The sequence below is a fragment of the Camarhynchus parvulus genome, chromosome 9 (genome assembly GCF_901933205.1).
Source record: "Camarhynchus parvulus chromosome 9, STF_HiC, whole genome shotgun sequence".
Taxonomy (NCBI): Eukaryota; Metazoa; Chordata; class Aves; order Passeriformes; family Thraupidae; genus Camarhynchus; species Camarhynchus parvulus.
This window is the reverse complement of record NC_044579.1, coordinates 7177945-7199353: the sequence shown is the minus strand read 5'-3', so window position 1 is coordinate 7199353 and position 21409 is coordinate 7177945.

Sequence of the window (21409 nt, the reverse complement as noted above, 5' to 3'; positions counted from 1 at the left end):
GACAAACCCTTGAATACTGGATAGATTGTGCCATATGTAAATAAGGCAAATTAGTTTTCCTATATCTTCCAGACAAGGTTAGACTAAAAGAAAATATATCTGTTTATATACTGTAACCTCCAAGATATGAACTAGGCAAAGCTTCCTTCTTTTTTTTTTTTCATAAAAATCTCATTCAATTTGTTGTTAGAACTGAAACAGTGAGGACTAGCACTAAGCAGCATAAAATTAATTTCCAACCAGCAATGTTTACAAAAGCAGTACTTAAAAATATGCATATTCTATATGCATACTACATTCACCATGACTGTTGGGGTTTTATTTTCAATTTTTTTTCATTTCTTTCCAATTGAGATAATGTTATTGAAACAATACATAGAAATAAACAGGGAACTTTCTCATTCATACAGTGGTATTTGGTGTAGTTTGGAGGATTTAAGCAGAATTTTTTAAAGAGATTCTATAGATTTTAAATATGGGAAAATTTATTTACTCACTTGAATAATAGTAGCTCATTGATAGCTGAGGCACATTAGCTTAGTTTCACTAAAGTCAAAGGAATCTAGCAGTTTGCACATGCTCAAGGTCTAGTGGCAAGAGTTTTACCAACTAAAGCGTAACCAGCTACTCCAAAACTTTCATTACCATATCCTGAAAATTAAAAGATTTGGTACTTAAGTCCTTGGTTAATATTTTGACTTTACAACTGTACATTAAACTAAAAACAAACAGTTCAAAACCAGTAAGAAGTGTATTCAGCACACTCACTGGAGCACAAGGCACCATTTAGGTTGGCTGTGAGCATTAGGACATATTCTGTTACCTGCACAGCTTGTCTTTGATCACGAGCATTCTGCAAAAACACCCCTGACTCACTGCAGCTTTACACTGAGACACATCTACTCCCAGAAGTGTGAGGCTGGTATAACTATAATCTCCTGCAGTATAAGGCTTGTGGAATTAAATTAAATTAATACCAGACATTCTCCCTCTTGTCAATTAGCTGCGTAAAGTGAGTTGATAAAAAGGAGCATGTCCACAACATTCCCCCAAGGATAGATATCCCTGGGATAAATTTGAGCCCTTCCAAACCATTTAATAAATGCAGGTCAAAATCGTTTTAAGACAGCAGACAGGCATGCAATGGTTGTAAGACTGGAGTAGCACCACAGTGTGCCTTAAGGCACTTTCATTTCATGGACTTATATTGTTACTCAGATTTTCTGTTTTCACTATGCACCTTTAGAGGGTAACATGACATACTGATGTGCTGCAGATGGAACTGTCTAAATTAGGGTACAGAATAACACAGGTCCCACAATTTTTAACTTGCTGCATTGTAAATGCAGACTTTAGAGGTCCTTCACCCTCTTGCCAAATTCCTTGAGTGGCTTTTGACATGGAGACTGATAAATGGCATAACGATAGCTGAGCAAAATGAACAGGCAGCTGTATATCAATATTTCCCTGATGGGAGAATTAATCAGTAGCTCCAATTAAAATAAGGTTATCATGTTCATGTTAAATGCATTGTGCATTCTAATATATTCTTTACACAGTCCTTTTGTTGCTGTGCAACTTTGCGCTGCTATGAAATAGTACTTCTAAAAACCAAGCAACTACCTATCAATCTCCAATATAAATTTGCTCAGAATACAATAATCAAGTTTGAACAAACACACTCTATTCCACACAGTGTCACAGAACCCGAGTCCCTAATAGTCCAGAACCAGACTAAAACTTGCTAAACCAAAGTACAGCCTAAAACCAGTAAAAGTTTACCTAAAATATAGTCTAAAAAATAACAAGCTCCATTTTTGCAGAATAAAATTAAGATTCATCACTCTGCACAATAGCATTTGTGGGATCTGTGCCAGTTGATTCTCTGACATTGGCTTCTTCCCACAGCAGCATCAATGCCTTGGAATTCTGCCCTTCTCTTCCTCCCTGGGTGTTTTGAATGGAAGAACATATAGGGGACGTGATACTCATCAATTTAAATCATGCTGCCTGCCCAGGTACAAGAATGAAATTCACAATTTGAAGAAAGGAAGATTGATAGGGAGTATGAACATGTAGAATCATTTTGGGAAAAAAAATAGTTATAGGTAAGTAATATTATTCCTTCTTTGAATGGCTTCTAAGCAGTCCTACTTACAAAACAGTGTGAAAGCATTCCATGATAGTTTCTCATCTAAGCAAACTGACAATGGCATGCTATCGAATCAGCAAGCAGAGTTCTGGTTTGCCAAATTGAGCAGCTGAATGAAGTACTACGTGCTAGTGTTTTGTCAATGTGAGAGCAATGTTCAAATCTTGGAGAAAATTCAGTAAGAATGAGTCTAGATCACACCATGTAAGTCACCTCTGCCCTGTGATATGCAATGTGATGCTGAAACAGAAGAGAAATATTAATTTACAATTTTTTGCAGAGTCCAACCAACTTCGCTGTAAACTAATTATTTGCAAAAGACATAAGAAAACTGACTTTCAAAATTCTGACCTTATTTACTTAATTTTGTAAGATTTTTCAATACTTGCCCCATGAAAATGTACTTTGTTTAATATGAATTAAGTCTGGAAACCACAGTCAGAACACTGATTTTATATAAAGTCTATAATGGACTTATACAATTATTTAGCATTTAGCTTTTGGGAATTCATCAAGCATAGATTGCCAGACTTTATCCTGTTTAACATGTTCTATTGCTCCTGAATTGAAAAATTTTTCTGATTGATTTTATCAGATTAATTAAGTAAAGGGACTGGATGAAGATCTGACATTTCTGCTAAGCCAGCATTGGACAGTGAGGCTGGGAGAATTTAATCAGCATATCCCTGGTAAGCCAAGTCTCACTCAACCTCCCAACTATCAGCAAACCCTCTTTTACCAGGCCTTTCCAGAGCACACTTAAAACCAAATTCAGGGAATGAACCTCATTTCCCATCAACATCCCTGGGTGCAGGAGGTTTGGATCTCACTCTGGCTGAAGAGGAGGTCCTAATAAGATGAGCACATTAAATGATCAAATCTCAGTGAGAGTAAATAAGGTCATGAAACATCAGAAGCCAATTTTCTCTCTTGTGACTATAATATTAGGTATATATTAGGTAATAATGTCTGCTGGAATAAAAATAAATTCTTGTCAATAGAGCTCTGGGATATTCCCTGCATGTGGAACATCTGACTCACCTCCCTTATGCAGCACTTTCTCTCTGACATTTGGCAATTAATATCTAGAACAAACCACACTTCAATGTGTCAAGGGCAGATACAGCATCCAGTAGCCCTCAAATTTTGCAAATTCTTTTCAGTGATAGATTAACAACCACATTAACAGAACTTTACAATCCGGATTCTTAAATGCATCACTCTGTCTGCATCATTCCCCACTGAACTGTCACAAGATTCCATACAGAAGCTCCCCCGAGAACGTATTCCAATTTACTTTCTATTTTGTGGAATTTGGTTAAAGTGTTCAGGCTTTCTAGTAAGAAAAGTGTCTGACAGTACCTGCAAACACTACTATTAGCCAAACGGCTGTAAATATACATAAATGCCACAAAACATAGCTGCTGCTGTTTCTATTTATTCCGGAAATTTTCATTTTGAGCCTCAGAAATAAATGTGTTCAATCACTACTAGGGGTCCAACAGAGAGGGGAAACAAAAGGCAAGAAAGCTCCAAGGCACAGGTTACCCTTTGCGTCTTCCTGCCTGGAAGAATAAATAATATTACCTCCAGTAACAAAGTGACTTGTAACTTTGTCTCAATTTACTTTAAGGTAAGATCCAAAACCACCTCTAGAATCTAATAAAGTTATTTTTAATTAATCTGAGAATGACAAAGTATAAGGGAACTGAGTAGCCATCTCCTTAAGAAGCACCTTTAGCTATAAGGCAACAGCACTTTAGCATTGCCAGTATTATCTATCTGGCGGTCCTGATAATGCTCAGAGGGAGCCTGGACATGTCAAGGTGTAGAGCTTATTAAATTTATTATATTCACCTGATCAATCAAAAAAATTAATATTGATTACAGAATAATCTTTGCATTGTGATTCCCAGTGTCATTCCAACTCTGTCACTGACCTCCACAGTGATTCTGGCAAATCCCCTCCTCTGCTCTCTTTGTCTTATGTGAGTGCCTATTGACTGTACAAATTCTTTGAGGGTGGGAACATCTCTGTTTATGCCAGGGACAGCATTACTGGTCTTCAACCACAGTTTAGGCATCAACATTTCTGTGATAAAACCAGCTTTCTAGGCGTTTAACCCTCCCATCACCCCTCTGTCATTTGCAAGTGTACCTGAAGGTCTGCTCTGATTTACTTGCTTCTTACCTCTGCCTGCACCTCTTATCTTCCAACAGCTTTATTATTCTGCTGCTGTCAAGACTGAACTGGAATCCATAGGCAGGGAGATTTAAGGTTGGAAGTGAACAATTTACCCAAACTGATAAGCTGGGTTAACCACTGATAACCACTGGGCTTTACCACCAGGCAGAAACTCCAGGATGACTCACTGCTTGTTGCAGTGGATAGGGAGCACACAGAGCTTCCAGTTAAACTCAGAACTTTAGAGATAAATACTTGTTGTGTGTTTATTCCCTTCTACTTCACTTTTTGGTACAATAGCATGGGATAAAAAAATACCAACTAAAACCTGAAATATATGTAAAAGTCATCAGACTTAAAACCAGTTCACTTTGAAAACAAAAACAAAACAACCCAAATAAAGACACCCAGACAAACAAAAAAAAACCCCAGAAAAGTCAAAATAAGGTTCCCCAAATAAGGAATTTTTTTCCAAATTTCAGGTTTTCTTAAAGCCTTTATACAGTCCCATCGCACCTGCCCACCATAGCAGTAGCATTGCCCACATTTTGAAATCATCATGTCACACAGGAAATATTCAGCTAAAATGCCCAAATGATAAATCCTCCAGTCCATGAAGCTAAAAATTAAGGGTAAATCATTAAAATATCTAGGCATTATTAGCCCAAATATACCTTTTTCACTTTCCATAATCCCATAACACTCAGGGAAAAGAAACATTAGTAAATCTTGCAAGTTTTTCAGTCTCCATAAATTTGTTGGGAGTTTGATGTATCTAGTTCAGTTCCTGTGTTTCCTAATGTATGTTAGCAGGTAACCATTTTTGTTATCAGCTTAATGCTGGAAAATTGACTTTGACATCTATTAGCCAGCTAAATCTTCAGCTCAGATGAATAATTGATTGCATAATCAATTATTGGATAGTAAAATCTGTGCTGGTTTGCTGGTTAGACAGCAGGAAAATTAGTTCTATTACTGCTACATCTTATAGCCTGGAAAATGATATATAGAACACTTCAATGAAAGATTTAGTATTGTATGGGGCTTATTTATCCTACAAGTGTCTTACACAGAATTCAGAGACCTGGGTAAAGGCTTGGTCTATTAGGAAAATACGTGCATAAAGGAATTATCCTTAAGGGTCTGGCCTATCCTCCTGGCAAAATTCTAATCCTCAAAAAGCCTAAGTTCCCACAGAAGAGCAGATCTCCACCTGGGATCAAAGATCACATTTGGGTTCAATAAAACTCTCAGGGAAACCATATGGGAAAAAAGGAGCATCTTTTAATAAAATATTGAAAGAGGTGAAAATCATTTTCAGAAGAAAATTTTTTCATTCTCCAGGTCTAGCAAAAAAGCCACAATAATGGGAAAATTCTTCAAGAGAGAAAAGCATTCCGTACACTCAGCTACAAAATTCCTTGACTCCTATGATGGAATAGACTTGTCTGACCAGAATAAAACACTCATGGACTATTGCTGGAGAATTTCCAGCACTGGAACCATGAAGTGCAAATGTTAAGATTCATGCAAGGAGCCTGCCAACTGCTGAAAAAGCAGAACTAAACCAATGAGCAGGGTGCACAGTAACTGCACTCCTGAGTAGAGCAATATCTGACCCTTCCTGGGCTCCATACCAGCCAGGGCTCAATAAGCACCAACACTTTGGATACACACAACCATAAGAGGATCAATAATTGCACTGGGATGAGAATCAATAAAACCAAGTCAGAGTTTTGCAAACTGCTTGAAAGACAAGGAATTCATCTAACAAAAATCCTAGAGCCAGACCACTCACAGAGTAGAAAGACTGGAAGTTTTGGCTAGTCCCCAAAGAAAAGAAATTAATCCTGGTACCACAAAGACAATTCAAAATATTCTGCTCTGTCTTCATCAGTCTTGGGCTATTTGCTAACATATCATGGTTGGAAAATCAACTATCAGTAAAACTGGTACAAGAATCAACAGTCCTGAAGATTGTTCCCAAAAGATCTTGCAACTGTTTTTCCTTTACAGAGCACTTTGGGAACAGCCAGCTGTGAAGCCCTCCACCTGTGTGAAGAATACCTGAAATGCACTCTGCATGCCTCAGACTTCACATGGACACGCCCAGCAGCCATCAGAGATCCTGCTTTCATAAGATGCATCTTCTCCTACAACCATCATCAGTGATTGAAATCAAACAGCTAGAAAAATCCAAAAGGCTAAATGGATGCAGTAACATTGGAAATTATATTTTGGACCCAGTTTAAAAGGTGCTCTCATTCCAAGCTGATGAAAACAGAAATTACTTTCTCCAAAACAAACTGAAATAGAGGGAAAAGTTCACTTCTGGGAACACCTTCAAAGAACTTGTCCCAAGAGTGAAAGGAATAAGCACAAAGGAGTGGCTCACAAGTAATGACTCTCAGTTCAGCCAGGTACCACAGAAGAAGAGGATGCACATTTATGTCCATGCCCACATTTGTGGTTCCCACAGGAGCTGACTTTGGAGCTGTGAGCTCACCCCACAACCACTGCTGAGATGAACAAAACCCCAGCACATCTGTGTCCAAACACACATACACAGATTAGCTGGAATTACAAATTCTCAAAGTGCTGGATAGATGTTGAATTAAGCCTCAAATCATATCTGGCTTAGATAAGAGAAAAAAGCCAACTGCCTTTCCCCCAAACACAGGCCAGCAAAGCCCTTGAAGTGTTTGCCAGATAAAGTCATTTGTTACGAAGTAAGCAAGTAATAATCACATGGTACTTGAGTTATGGCCAGCAACATGTTAAGATATTAATAGAGAAGTAATATCTGATTAAAATATGGATAAAATATGTGGGAGGTTTATTACAAGATGAGTTCAGCTGTGTCATCAGCTTATGGGTTCTTATATTCAAAAGAGCACAGGAATGAAGGAAATGAAAGAGGCAACAATAATCCTGGAGAAAAAAAAATCTGAGAGGTCAGGGGATTCCAGTGCATGACAAGATAAGGTAGATTAGTTATAATTTCTTCAAAAAGAAATTCACTAAATACTCAACCAACAGCCCTCCAACTCTAGAAAGAACATGATTTTCTATTAGAATCTAGGAGAGGATAATAATTACACATCCCCTTTTTTCAGCCAATAAACATCCAGGATAAAGTGCTGTTTAGTATCCTAAATCAATAACCACATTAGTCATGCACATAAGCCTGAGCAGAAATGATGCAAGAGTTGATGCTTTCTCAGAAATTACTGTGGATTATTAGAGGATCTGTATTCACATACATTTGCTTACCCAAAACATTTACAAAATTCCCTCTCATCAGCTGTAGTGTTAAAGAATTTTAACACATCCAAAGCATGCTAACTAGCCTCAGCTACAATGTATTATTATTGCTTTTATTATATTTATTAATCCATTAAATATTGTTCAGTGGGTTCAGGACACATGGTCTCATTGCAAGCAGCTCTTTCTGATTTCCAAAGCAGTTGGGACTGTGGGTCATAACTCAGCCCACCACTCCCAGGAGATGGGCAGGGCCTGTGGCCACAGGATGGACATTGTGGCCAAGATCCACCAACAAACCCATGGCTGGGAAACACTTGCTGGAAATAGGATTCAGCAAAAGGCAAGCTGAACCATGCGCTTCTCTACAGCTTCACTGACAAGTCCACCAGCTGCTGCAAGCAAATGGTCTCATCTGGAGCAGTTAAACTCTCAAATTTCACCTACTTTTCCTCTACTGAGTCATCATACCCACGGCTGTGTCGCACACCTCGCTCCTGCCCTCTGCTGAAGGAGAGCAGGGTGGTAACTCCAGCATCACCTGGCTCTTCCTCTCCTCATACTCTGGAATTTCACCTACAGCAGGCAGAAAACTCTGCTTCCTGGGCTGCCTGCAGCCTGCATTTTCCAGCTCCTAAAGACCATGTCATGGTCTCCTGCACCGAAACTGGATGTTGCTAAACAAAAGGAAATTTCATTCTGCCCCATCAGTTTGGATCACTGTTTTCCTTTTCCGGTCAGGACTTTTTCCTGTTATTCCAGGAGTCAGCTTTCTCCTTTTGTCTCAAAATACCTCAATTCAGATTCCAAATTAGCAACCAAGTACTCTCTACCATGACCTGCACCATCTGTGAGATAAAGCAAAGTCCAAAATACAACAACCTTCATGCTTCTGCAACTTGTGAAAACTTTTGACTCTGAGTAAAACAATAGCTTAAAAATTATTTATAAAGAATAAAACAGTTAAAATGAAGTTACACATGCTTTTCATAAAGTATTAATTTTAATAATTATTTATCCACAGAAGTAAACTTGAGTTTGGACAAAAATACCTTCTGGCACTTATTTCACATGTGTAAATAGATGTTATTTAACTTCTATTTTACAATAGAAAAAAAAAAATAAATTCCTTCAAAAAAGATGTTTTCTTTAAGAACACAAATCCCAGATCTACATGGGATTTCTATTCATAAATTTGCCTCCTTAGGCCAAAGATCAAAAATTAGTGATGGTCCACAATATGCAGAGCTTTAAAAAATGTCACATTCTTTCATTTTCAGCATAAGAAATGGGCAACTTGTTCAGGGCAAATACTTGTTTGAACTGAGGATTTTATTATTAATCTCTGAAGACTGCTGAATTTAGGGTCACAGTAAGGGTTGATTAGGTACAAGGTGCACAAAGCTCTCCTCTGTCAATGCTATTGAATGAAGCAAGTAATTTAGATTCAGAATTGGTCTTGGATTGAAGCTCACTCCATTACCGACCATTTTCAATTTCAGCTATACAATAAACATCAAGCTCAGCAAGGAAATTAGTACATTTGGTAATGTATTGGGAGAGATGGGTGGGTCTCTGACAAGATGACACTTATCACCAAAGCTTCAGTTAATGAAACCCTTGAGTGGTTTCTGCGTTTGACATATTTTGACATTTTTTGAAATCACATCCAGCAGGTTTTTTTTACCCCACAATGTTGTTCTTTATGAGAAAAAAAAAATCTATCTTTAAAATGAGTACTGAGTACTGCAATATTATTGGAAAAAAATTAAAGAGCCTGCATTGGAGGCAGGGGGGAAGAGAATCTGACTTTCTTGAAATGCAGAAAGTAGAGCAGAATACACAGTATTTAAACTGAGGAGATGCCAATGCTAACACATTTTCAGAAGACAGCTTAGATTTCAACAGGCATATTTGCCTTTAGTCCATTTGCTCAGAAAATGCCATAAACAGTAACAGGAAGACTGTGTTTAGTGTGACTGCAGAAAATGTTTAAATGTAATTTGTTCACTGCTGTTTTTAGTTTTTGCATCCACACAAAAATTACCATAAAGCACTATAGTAGATTTATCATTAATATGATTAAAATGATAATTTCTAGTATAACATGAATAAGCAAAATAAATTTTTCTGGGTTACTTTCACAACAGAATTGTTTTGTTTTTTTTCTTTAGTGTTGTGTTCTTAATTTTTATTTATTTGAAATAATGAGAACAAAGAAGAAGATAACTAGTTATAAATCTTGAGCAAACTTACTGTACAAAAGACACCATAACAAGTAAAAAAATGAAAGCAAATTAGGAGACAGAAAGGGAGAATGAACAATTGCTGGCCTAAAAGTAGCTCTCTCAAGTTGATGACCCAAAAACACCACAATAGCTCTCAGATCACTTTAAATGCTGCTTTGTAGCAATGTGGCATCTACAATGTATGACTAGAATTAAAAAGGGTCAGAAGAGACAGAAGACTTAGAGATCACTAATTCTGAGCTGTCTGATATTTACTCTTTAGCTTTTCTTGAAAGCCGAGGGAAATTATTATGGATTCATATATTTCAATCTCACACAGCTCTATTATTGTTCATTTTTTCATTCAGAGCTGAGAGAACAATTAAAACAAAAAATACAAAGCAATTTAAACAGGGACATTCCTGAACTCTACTAGACCTACAAGGCAACACTTAGAGCTCCAGTTCCTATCCGGGTGGTCCCTCCCAAAGACTTTTTTCCAGCACAAGTGGGAGGTCACCTTGAAGATTTCAGGGACAGGGATTGTATTGTACAGGATACATACTCCTGAAGAGTTGCATTGTGTTGCAATGCAATTTTTATTTAAAACCTTGCCCTCCCCATGACTCTGCTCTAAGCATTTCCCTTGCCTCCCTCAGTCAAAGTTTAAGGTGGCAGAGCAAGTACCATGTGTATTTGTGCCCTGTTGAAAACCTAAGGCGAGGGAAATAGAAGAAGATATCTTCTGAACCAAAGAAATCCAGTATCACAAAGGAGTTAATGATTATTTCTCTAGCTTTAGAGGATTTGTTTTGCTTTGTTTTATTTAAACTGGAATCGTTTCCCACAACACTGCGACCAAAATCTGCCATATCCTACTGCGTCTTTGGATCCTTCTGACCTTGTTTCAGCTTACACCTCCAGATGAGCTCAAACTACTCAGGCTGCAAAATATCAGTACTGTTAATATTTAAGTCTCAGCAGCCCCCAGAGATGCACTGTTCCAAGCACAGTAGTATAATAACCCAGATTATTCTGGGATTCCAGAAAGTTCACTTACACATAGACCATGTGCTCTACCCAAGGTGTGTAATGCGTAAAAAGCCAGGAGGAATCCCAATGACAATTCAAGTAGTCCCTGATCTGCATTTCAGCTTTGGGTATGTTTAGACATAGACTCTGTAATGTGACCTACTATTTTCAGGCAATAGAGGTTTGAAAGAAAAAGTTAGACATACAGAAGACAAGGCAGCCCAACCATGGGCTGCTTTGTCTTATCTGTGTTCAAATAATCAGAATAAGAAGAATTCACAATTTTACTGGGCACTTAGAAAAAATGCAACTGAAGAAATAGTTCACTCATCATCCTGCAATCTCAAAGCAGGAGCGCTTCCTCCACACATTTTATTCTAGAAAGTTTTAAAAATTAGATTTAATCTTTCAAATCACTGGGAATGTGATCCCAGCAAACAGAAGAGTTTAACTACTGTACCACACAATGTGATGTGTAATTATTTTCTGACAGTATTTACCAGAAATCTGGGTAGTTTTCATACTTGCAACTCATAGAAAACATTTAGCCTGTTCCAGTAATAAAGATACCTGTCAGTATCTTACAGATAGGAACTCACATACTGAATAATCTTAACTTGTTCAGTCAAGCAAGTTTTCATAGCTGGAAATTTTTTTTACAGCCTCAGTTACAAAATGCTTTTTGATCCTGCTAAGGCTTCATACAAACTGCAGTGACTATATCAGGAATAAGATCAATAAGCAAGTCAATTCCCTGCTTTATTGCATTTTTTCTGCTAGTACAGAGCCAAGTAACCAGATTTTATTTAGTAAATACTCAGTCTTAAGTCAAGAGCTTTCATTATCATTGCCTAAGTAACAGATGGTTTGGTCACAAAACAAGATGGTATTCAGTGGAATCAAGTCAGTAACAGTCTGTCACACCACCTTCTATTCTCTGTGCACTTGCAGGCACTGGTCCGGCTGAGCCTACTCACTTTCTCCTGACTCACAAAATCAAAGCAGCCTGGAGCTGCCAGGTGCTGGGAATACCCCTCTTTATTCCACTGCAGAAAGGGGATAATATTTAAGGTGCTTTTCTGCATTTCCTCTTTCCTTTTACCTAAGGTCACTTCTTTGGCATATCTTCACCTGTGATGCATTTCTGACAGATTATCTTGAGCCATGCAACCCATCTCTATGAAAGGAGGACTTCTTTTGGACTCCCTCATACCACTGGTGGCCTCTCTGCTGGAGATCTTCTCCTGGCCTTTCACCTCACTCAGTAACTGATTATGCATCTGGCACAGGTTCCTCCCTAATTGTCCTTCACAGCATGAACTATTGTCCTATTCTGCCTCTCTCTGCTGCCCATCTTTTCCCACTATTAAAAAACATGCAAGTGTAGGCAGGACTAGACAATTATTTTCCTCATGCTTCTGGGAAAAAAAAAGGAAATTTTAATCGAAAAACTGAAAGAAGAAAATAATTGATAGCTTTTAAACAATTTTTCTAGAAATGTGATATTTTCTGCAGTATATTTTACTTTGGCCAGAGTCCAATTTTCTGTTTGGGCAGGTTAGGGAGAAATCAACCAGGTATTGTCCCATAACATTTATAACCTATAATAACTATCTGTCCTTTTTCTACTCTTTTCTACATGGCTTTTTAAAATAGATGCAGAAATAAAGTTTACTAGACTGCCTAATGGGGTTTTTTAAGTTTAAAACAGGTAGCCTGCTGAAGTCCCAGGCTGAACACCTCTTTGTTCCTTTTGACCTGTCACACTGAGATTAACAAATCTGTGACCCATAAAACAAGGTTGCTTGAACCCAGATAGGGAAAACCAATTGCAACCTCTTCTTTCAGTCCCCAGAGAAAAGACTATTGGAAGACAGCCAAAGGTCCACTGAGCAACAAAATAGTAAAAGAAAATGTATTACTAGTTTTTGATACTCCTTATCTTTCTTTTCTGCTAGAAGCAGGTAAAGAAGCCACCCTCAGTTAAACACAGCTTTACAAAGGTATATGTAAAAACAAGACCTGTAAAAAGCTTCTGGGCAAAATATTTTGTTAACTTAGGTTCTGATCACCAACAGGACACAATAAATAAAATATTCTATTTTATTTTCAGGGATTTTTTTTCCTATTATTTCCCTTGTCAGCCTTGTTCACTGCAAGAAACGAATAGCATAAGAAAACCAGGTGAAGTAAGGGCTGGGAGCCAGCAAGAGAATATTCAGAGAATTTGGAAAAGCAGACAAAAGTTCAGGAGAGCCTCCTGGAAGTGCCTCCAACCTGCCACATGACAGACACAGATGTCAGAAGTACTGTCATTCAGCCACTGACAATTACCAAAACTGTGAGACAACTGACAGTATGACCATCTTTGATAACATGTGATAATTAACAGTATAACAGTTTCCTAAAGGTTTATGAACAAGTAGATTTCCTTTTAAGATTCACATTTTTTCTTGACGGATGGGAATTTTATAACTCAAAAAAGCAATTAGGCTCCTTCCAATCACCCACTGATATAATCTATCCCTTTTCACCTGAACACCTCTTCAGTATCATTAAAAGCACTGAAACAATGAAGCCCAGAGGGTTATAAATGATGCACTACAAGGGTCTTCCATGAATCAATATAAAAACTAAAAATCCAGTTCAGGATTCCCTAGCATTTGCATGAGGTACCTATAGCACGTATAAAATTCCAAACAGAATATCTGAGCTAACTGAAAGCATAGAGATCTTCCATATAAAAATACATAATCATATTTTGTTGTTAGTGAAAAAAACAGAAAATTTTTACCTACTTTGAAACCTTGTCCTTCTCAAAAACAACTCTGCAAAGAATAATGAGCAGATGACTCCTTTGAAAGACAGAGTCCTTAGTTCAACTGCATAGACTTGGTGTCCACTGAATTTCACAGTACTCAAAGGTTTACTATAAAAGCTTTTCTCAGAAATAAGTTCAAGGTTGCCTTTTTCTCCCTACTTTAAACCATTCTTCTAACTCCAACTGGTGTCTCTAATATCTCTTAATGCCTCCCCTTTGACACCTCCCCAAATGCATCATTTTCCTCAATCACTCTAATGAAAGACTTTTGACACCCTCATTCTCTTTCTGTTCATGATTCTACTTTGACTATAAGTTCTTCAGGTCAGGGTCTATCTTTTTATTCTGTATTTGTCCATTATAATAAAAAGGGTCTGGACTAATAGCTAGAGCTTCAGACACTGATATAATAAAAATACTAATAATTCTTGTAACAAGTTTCATGTTCCTGATTACAAAGTTTTAGCTTTCAGTAGCCATTGTGAGCTTTCTGCTCACCCTGACACTTCTCACCACTGTCCCAAAAACATCTATTTAGAGAGACTACAGCCTAACAGAAAGTGTTAGTGAAGCTGGGACTTGCATTTTTCTTACGGGTTAGAAAGTGAAGATTACCTGGTTTGGTAAATTAGTGTCTATTTTTTAGGTGTGTGTGATGATGAGACAATCAGGGTGGCAGGGTTAGAGAAAAGGAAGACAGAAATACAGGCAGTCATTCTGCTGTTTAGAGGAATCACTAACTTGTACACCTGGAATAACACACGTGATTGGGGGCTGGCACATTCTGCTTGAACTAGAAACAAAATGGGATGGTGATGCTATTCAGAGGTTTAGAAATGTTAAAAAAAGTGAATTTCCATTACCTTCATGTAAAAAGTTAAAGAGGACATTGTGTACAGCAAAATACATGTAAAGGCTCACTTAAATGAATATTGCTTTCACTAGTCAATCTTTGTTCCAAACTGAAAGTGGTCTGGAAGTAAGAAAGGAAATGTTTGTTAGATGTAAATACTCCCTTATTTTAATGATTTTCATAAATCTTTCATGAGAAAAGTATTGTGGGAAATTCTTCACACAGAACCACAGCAAAGAGAGATACTTCTACACCTAAAACAAGCCTGAATTGGCATCTCTCCATGCATCAATATATGAGTTGCTTTTCAGCAATCTGGGAAAAAAACCAGAAGGAAGCAAAAGCCATCCTAGACTGAACACCCAGTAGAATAAATGATGCTGCTTAATGAGCAGAACTAAGTGGAGAGAATGTACAGAACATATTATGGAAGGGAAGGCCTTAAAAACAACCAGGCAATGTTCACTTAGCATTTTAACCCTGCTGAGTGAGACTTGTGCTCAGTTAAAACCTCATCTTCATCCAGGTATTTATTTCATGCAGCCTCACACAAGCAACAAATGATTGATAGGCACCAAATCAAAGTCTCCTCACTATTCACGATCAAGTTTGCTTTGTGTTTACATCTTGCCCTTACTACACAAATTTTTAAACTGCATGTGTTTAACACTCCCCTCCTATCCCCCTCAACTGTTTGAAGTTATGCATCACTTCCAAGTTTTCTAAAATTTCTCTTCATATGTTCAGGAAAAAAAATTCAATGTTTCAATACGTTTTAATGTTCAATCAATTTCTTCCCACTAACTTCTTTATACTCATACATGTTATGATGCACACATATACTGAGTTTTAACCAGTAAGTTGGGTTTTCTAAGGAAAGAACATATCATTCATGGCATCACCTGGGTATAAAAATAGGAAAATGATGGAGAAAGGAGGAAAAAAAAAAAAAAAAAAAGGCAAAACAACAAGAAAGCAAATATTTTTTCCTATTTTCTAACTGAACTGTTAAACAACACACTGAATCCAAAACTCTGTGTACATACATCAGTGACTTAACCTTGCTGTTGGAATCTCATCCTTCACAGTTTGTAGCTTTTTATTAAAGTTAACAATATAACCATTATACATGGGTTGTTTGCTTTTAGCAGGAAGAAAAACGTGCTTGTGTTTAATTAGGTTTGACTGTAAATGGCTGCAAGTAGACTGTGAAGTGCTCATTGTGGAGGAGGTGATGTAGGAACATGGCAGTCCCACTTCTGCTGCTGTTATTGTTTGTCTGGGGACACCTTTCCGCAAGACTAAATTCAACATGACAGGGTGTCTGTCTGCACTGTGACATCTGTATCACTGCCACGGGGAAAAAAACACAAATTCTCTCTAAAATCAAAGCTAAAAACATGTAGAATAGTATGATCCAAGGAATACAGACATATTTTTTAAAAAATCTCTTGCTTTTCTCCATGTTTCTGTAGAACATTATAAGTATATCCAAATTTGTTTTCAGAAGTTCAGTAATTTTCATCCTCTCTTCAATACTCATTTTATGAGCTAGACAAATAACTTATTTTCCAGCTTTCTTTTTTTCACTATTTTTACATTATTATGAAAAATGAAATGTTAATATTTTATTGAATATCATACATTTTGCTTCAAATCTGAGATTCCTAAACTGTGTTTAATCAAAGTTGAGATAATGTAGTAATTTCAAATAAAAAATAATAAATATTTTAATATTAATTTTTAAAATGCTTCAATCTTTTTAATGAGCAAATACCTCTGTGAAATAGATAAATCAAAAAACAATAATTTAATAATAAATAACAAATTCATCAAAAAATATCTAAATTTCACTGAAACTGCTGCCCTTTTTTCAATTTTAACTCTCAGTTTGGTACTTCTCCTTTCAGGGCAATGCCTGTACTATATTTCTTATTTTAAAGCTCTTGTGGCAAAGTAAACAAATAGAAGGGGTTCAAGGTATGGCAATGGACACAATAAATTTTCTTTACATCAGGCAAAGGTCCTATTCCAGCCTCCATGTCCATCCAGTCTCTCAGTAGCCTTTGCCATTGGCACACATTCACTCTGGTCCTGGAACTCTCAGCTTGCTGTGGCACCCTGAGTGACAAACGTGCCAGGTGTGACTCAGAGTGCAGTCAGTTTATGGCTCATTAATTTGACATAAATAACTTTTCATACCCAGACATTTTTAGGAAAAAAATTAGTGATGAGACTGAAGGACACATGGGTGAAAAATACGTGTCAAAATAAGAAAGGGTTTAGTGCTTCACATGAGGGGAATTTTGTTTTAAATTTCTAAGTCCTTAATAACGCTCTACAAAAATCTTAGAATACAAAACTCACTAATATTTATGATTTAAATATGGAAAAAAAATTATTTCCCCAAATTAAGCCAAAGGGTCCATTCACAGGTGATTGTGCTTCAGGCTCCTCCTTTACAACTGAAACAAAAACAATCCTTGATATTGTATTTCTCTTCATACAGAAAAAAGTCAAAAACTTTTTTCTGTTTATTTCCTTCCTCTACAAAATGTCCCAAAAGATTTTTTATTTCAACTTTCAAATAAACCATAAAATATTTTAGCTGTGAGCAGAAATCAGTTGAGCAATATTTCTTAAATAGCTGAAGTTTTGCAAGCTTGAAGGAGATGAAAGCAAGGTGCCACAAAAGCAACTTGCAAACCCTGAATTCTTAACTATCATTTACAGGCTTCATTAGAGTTAAGAGTGAGTTTTATTCCATTGTTCTGCTAAGGAATGGAATAACCTTCTGAAAAGGGTTATATGAAATCAACAGCAGTGAAAGGATTTGAGGTAGGAGTAGAAATTAGTGGAAAATTTCTTCAGCTGAGTCAGATAATTTCACTAAAATATGAAAGATATAGAATGTATTTAAGAATCAACAACTAGTCCCCACTTGTCTGTGAATGTTGCTCTCCAATAAGTTCAATGAATTAGAACCAGTACCAGTGAGAATAAACCTAAATATTAGAGATTTGCCCTCTTCTTTTCATTTATCACATTTTGTTTACTTGGTGTATTTTAAAAGGGGTGGTATTTAGTGAAAAATTGTTGCTTCTCTACTTTAGATGTACTTCAGTTCCCACTTTGAAATTAAATTAAGGTATATCAACAGGTAACTGACTTTAGGAACTACACTGTAATTGTAAATATTCACTCCATCTTAATGCTAATAAATCACTCATGACAGTCTTTAACTTCAAAATGTCTCCCACTGATGAAGAGATACAAGTCTATAATAAGGTGACCTAGCTTAAGAACTAAGGGGTGTATTTTTACATTTACGTATGAATATTTTTTAAATTTAAAATTTGAATTTTTAAGACTTCTTCAATTTTTCCTTAATAAGCAATATAGTAAATCAGAAACAAATTATTAGAATTTCTGATCCATTCATTATCAAAATACAATTATTTACATTCTAAGCAATAGGTTAATTAATGAATGACCCATATTTAAAATCTAATAGGTTTAAAGTTTCCAGTTATTTTTTCTGTTTTTAAGGTAGACCATGCACAGCATCAAATAATTCCAAAACTCTATACTATTCACTTGTTTTATGAGTAATATTTATGAAAGAGATGCTTGCTGATTTTGTAAATTAAATGGCTATAGCTCAAAAAAAGTAAAAAAAGTTACACTTGTATCTGTTTTCACTTTCTAAATTTTGAAAAATGGAAAAGACATGCCATTGTAAAATATAGTATTTATTCTTTTAAAAGCTTTCAGAGAACATAAAAATTGGAATCTAACTTGTGATTTCTTTGTAATTACAAATGATTTCATTTTTAGGTTAAAACACAGAAAAACAATGCCTTCAAAATCATAATTGCTAAACTTCTGCTTACGTTATGCAATGTAGAAATAAACAAACCAGTATTTTGAACAGGTGGACCTTTAAAAAAGATTCCTAATTATTCTTATACTGTTAAAATTATTTCAATTTTGCATCTCAGCAGATACACGTTTGTACATCAGAAGCAGGTGTTCATCAAAGTGATGGTAAAGAGATTCTGCAGCCTAGGCTCGAAACCCCGCCTGCATGGTGCAGGGAGAGATAAATGAGAAAAATCCTGCAAAACATCTCTCCACACTTCAGAAGGAGATTACACCTTTTTAAAGAGGCAAAACATGCAGTTCAATTACTTATTGTCTTGGCATGTGGTTGTGATGAAAGAAAGAGTCTCAAACATCAATAGAGCTAAACTAACTTCCCAGATGGGCTTCAGAAGAGGGAACCCTTCTGCAATCCACCTGCACATAAAGCTACTTCTATTTGAAATAAAATCTATGTTTTCCAACCCCTCTGTTCAAATCATCCCTTTATCTTACATGGCTGTTTGATATGCACCTCCCTGTCTTTACACCTACCTAAATGAAAGAGGAAAATCTTGTAGAAATAAAAACTTATTGTCCATGGGAACACTCCAGTGAATACCCATCTATTTAGATTCTAAGCTTCAGTAGTATATTTATTGTAAATATATATTTTCATTTCACATAAAAGGTAAAACACTTCAGGTTTATCACTGAAAATAACCAATAACAAATTCAAGAGGCAGAGTGATAACTTCATCAAACACCCATATACCCATGTTTCAATATTTGACCAGACTATGCTTGGTAATTATCTGCAATAGAATTGTTCCTGGAACCCTGAAAATCTGAACTGCTGCTCTAAATAAATGAAAATTATTCACTAATGTGTTCAACAGGTGTAACCTGAGACATGGTGTGCGCTGGTATAAGCACCACAAATGAAATGTGTGCATGAAACCAAACAAATTACCAGAAGTTCTTAAAGCTTTGTAGACAGAAAATGACCCCTAACCTTGACAAGTTTTTTTTATAATTGATGATAGAGATAATGATATGAGAGATGGGAAATAGAAATCCTCTTCCTGTTGTCCTAGAGTCTGAATCTGCTACTCTAGCTATTCTGATTTGAATATGGAACACTTTAGGACACTGTTCAAAGGGTGGCTTTACAGCCCTCCGTAGATGAATGTGGAACAGCAGGAAAAAACCTTCTCGTTAAAAGAACCATGAAGAAAATTACACTTCTGTTTAAATTAATATTTCTTTGTGAACTTTCAGGTTCAATACAGAAGTTCCGGAGCAAAGTTCAGTATCAGCACCAGTATCCTGCAACTGCAAGATGAGCTTGTATATTACTGTTACAGGTGGCCACCAAGAAGGGAAAAAAGGAAAAAAACCTGTATGCAATGTCTAAAATTAAAGCAATTTTTTCTGTTAATTTGTTATTGGTTACTTTTTATATGATACTTTATGTATTGTCAGAGTTGACAAGAAGGAACCAGATCTTCACAATATGAAGTGGGCTCAGTAAGTGAAGTGACAGACACAGGTTAGGTCAGATCACCTCATTTTTGTATACAGAGACTATTACTGTTGTTGACACACTAAACAGAAAGAAACCAGTTGGAATTTTACATTTCAAACTAGCTTGTCCTGAAATCCATGAACAAGAAGACTACTGAGGGGTGAAACAAAGAGAAGCAGTGCTTTCCATTGGATTCATAATTATTATAATATAACACACCCCCCTCCCCAAACACTGGTGCAGGTACCAGGAATGTTTTACTCTCCAATTCTGAGCTTATCTGCATGAGCTGCAGCTCTGTGTTAAAGAGGAGCTCGGCAATAATCAATGAGATTCAACCCTCAAGCTCCAGACAAGATGCCAACACAGCCCTCAGTTGGGCAAAATTTGGATGCCCTTGATTTAAGCTTCCTAAGCCTCTATAGCTCCAGTTCAGAAGATTAATGTAATTCCCTTAGCTCATACTCCTTAGAAGATATTATATGTTTCACCATATGATTAATAGAACTGTACAAAACTCAGCTGTCTTGGTTCTCTCTGTTTCAGGGAATGAAATAAACTTTTATGCAATTCTCATTAAGCAGAACTGGAGAGACTCCAACAATTTACTCCTGCTTAACAACTGAATTTATTAGTGGTAGCATTTCACAGGTGCTATATCTGTGTACACCTACACCCAGATAATGCAGCTTGCTTTCTGGGCCATCAGTGTGAATGGGAGTGTGAAACTTCTCCCATATTCACCCGCTCCTCAGGACAGTCTGGTTAGTTTTCCTGCATTGTTGCAGACAGGTATGTTACACCCCTGCTTGTCTAGCTCCTTTCTTCCATTCTAATACTGATAGAAACATATTTCTAAGTAGCTTTCCCATGATTTTTCAGCTTTTCACAATGGTACCCAAAGCTATTATGGGCAAATTTAGTCTTAATTCACTTGGTAGCAATCCACATTGCCAGTCAGCAAACTGAACTTTAGACAATAGATGGATATTTTCGTTCTGTTAAGGAAATTTAATTGTTGGGCTGGCAATCCACACTGCCTTTGCTTGGTGACCATGTCTGTTTCTGACCACAAATCCCCGTCTTCAAATAAGCTGGCCCTTCTACACCATCAAGTTCATATTTAAAAAAATAAAATAAAACAATAAAATTCCTGCTTTTAAAAAAGTTTGAGTAGTGCTTTTAATCAGCCGAAATTATGGTAATTGCGTGAAACATCAAACCAGAGTAACACCAGTTACAGTACCTTGTCATACTACTACTCATCTGGTAGAGGAAAAAAACAAACCAAAAATGCCAGAAATTGTTGCACATTTTAAACTACGTGTGTGATAGAAGGGATGAATATCAACCCATTTTTAACAAAGTTTGCTAATCAGTACATTTATCTTAATAGGAAGCTGCAAACAACCCTCCAAATATCAATCTGAAATAACCACTGTAAATTTTAAATACTGTGATCAAAAAAAGCTTGGCCTTGTACTC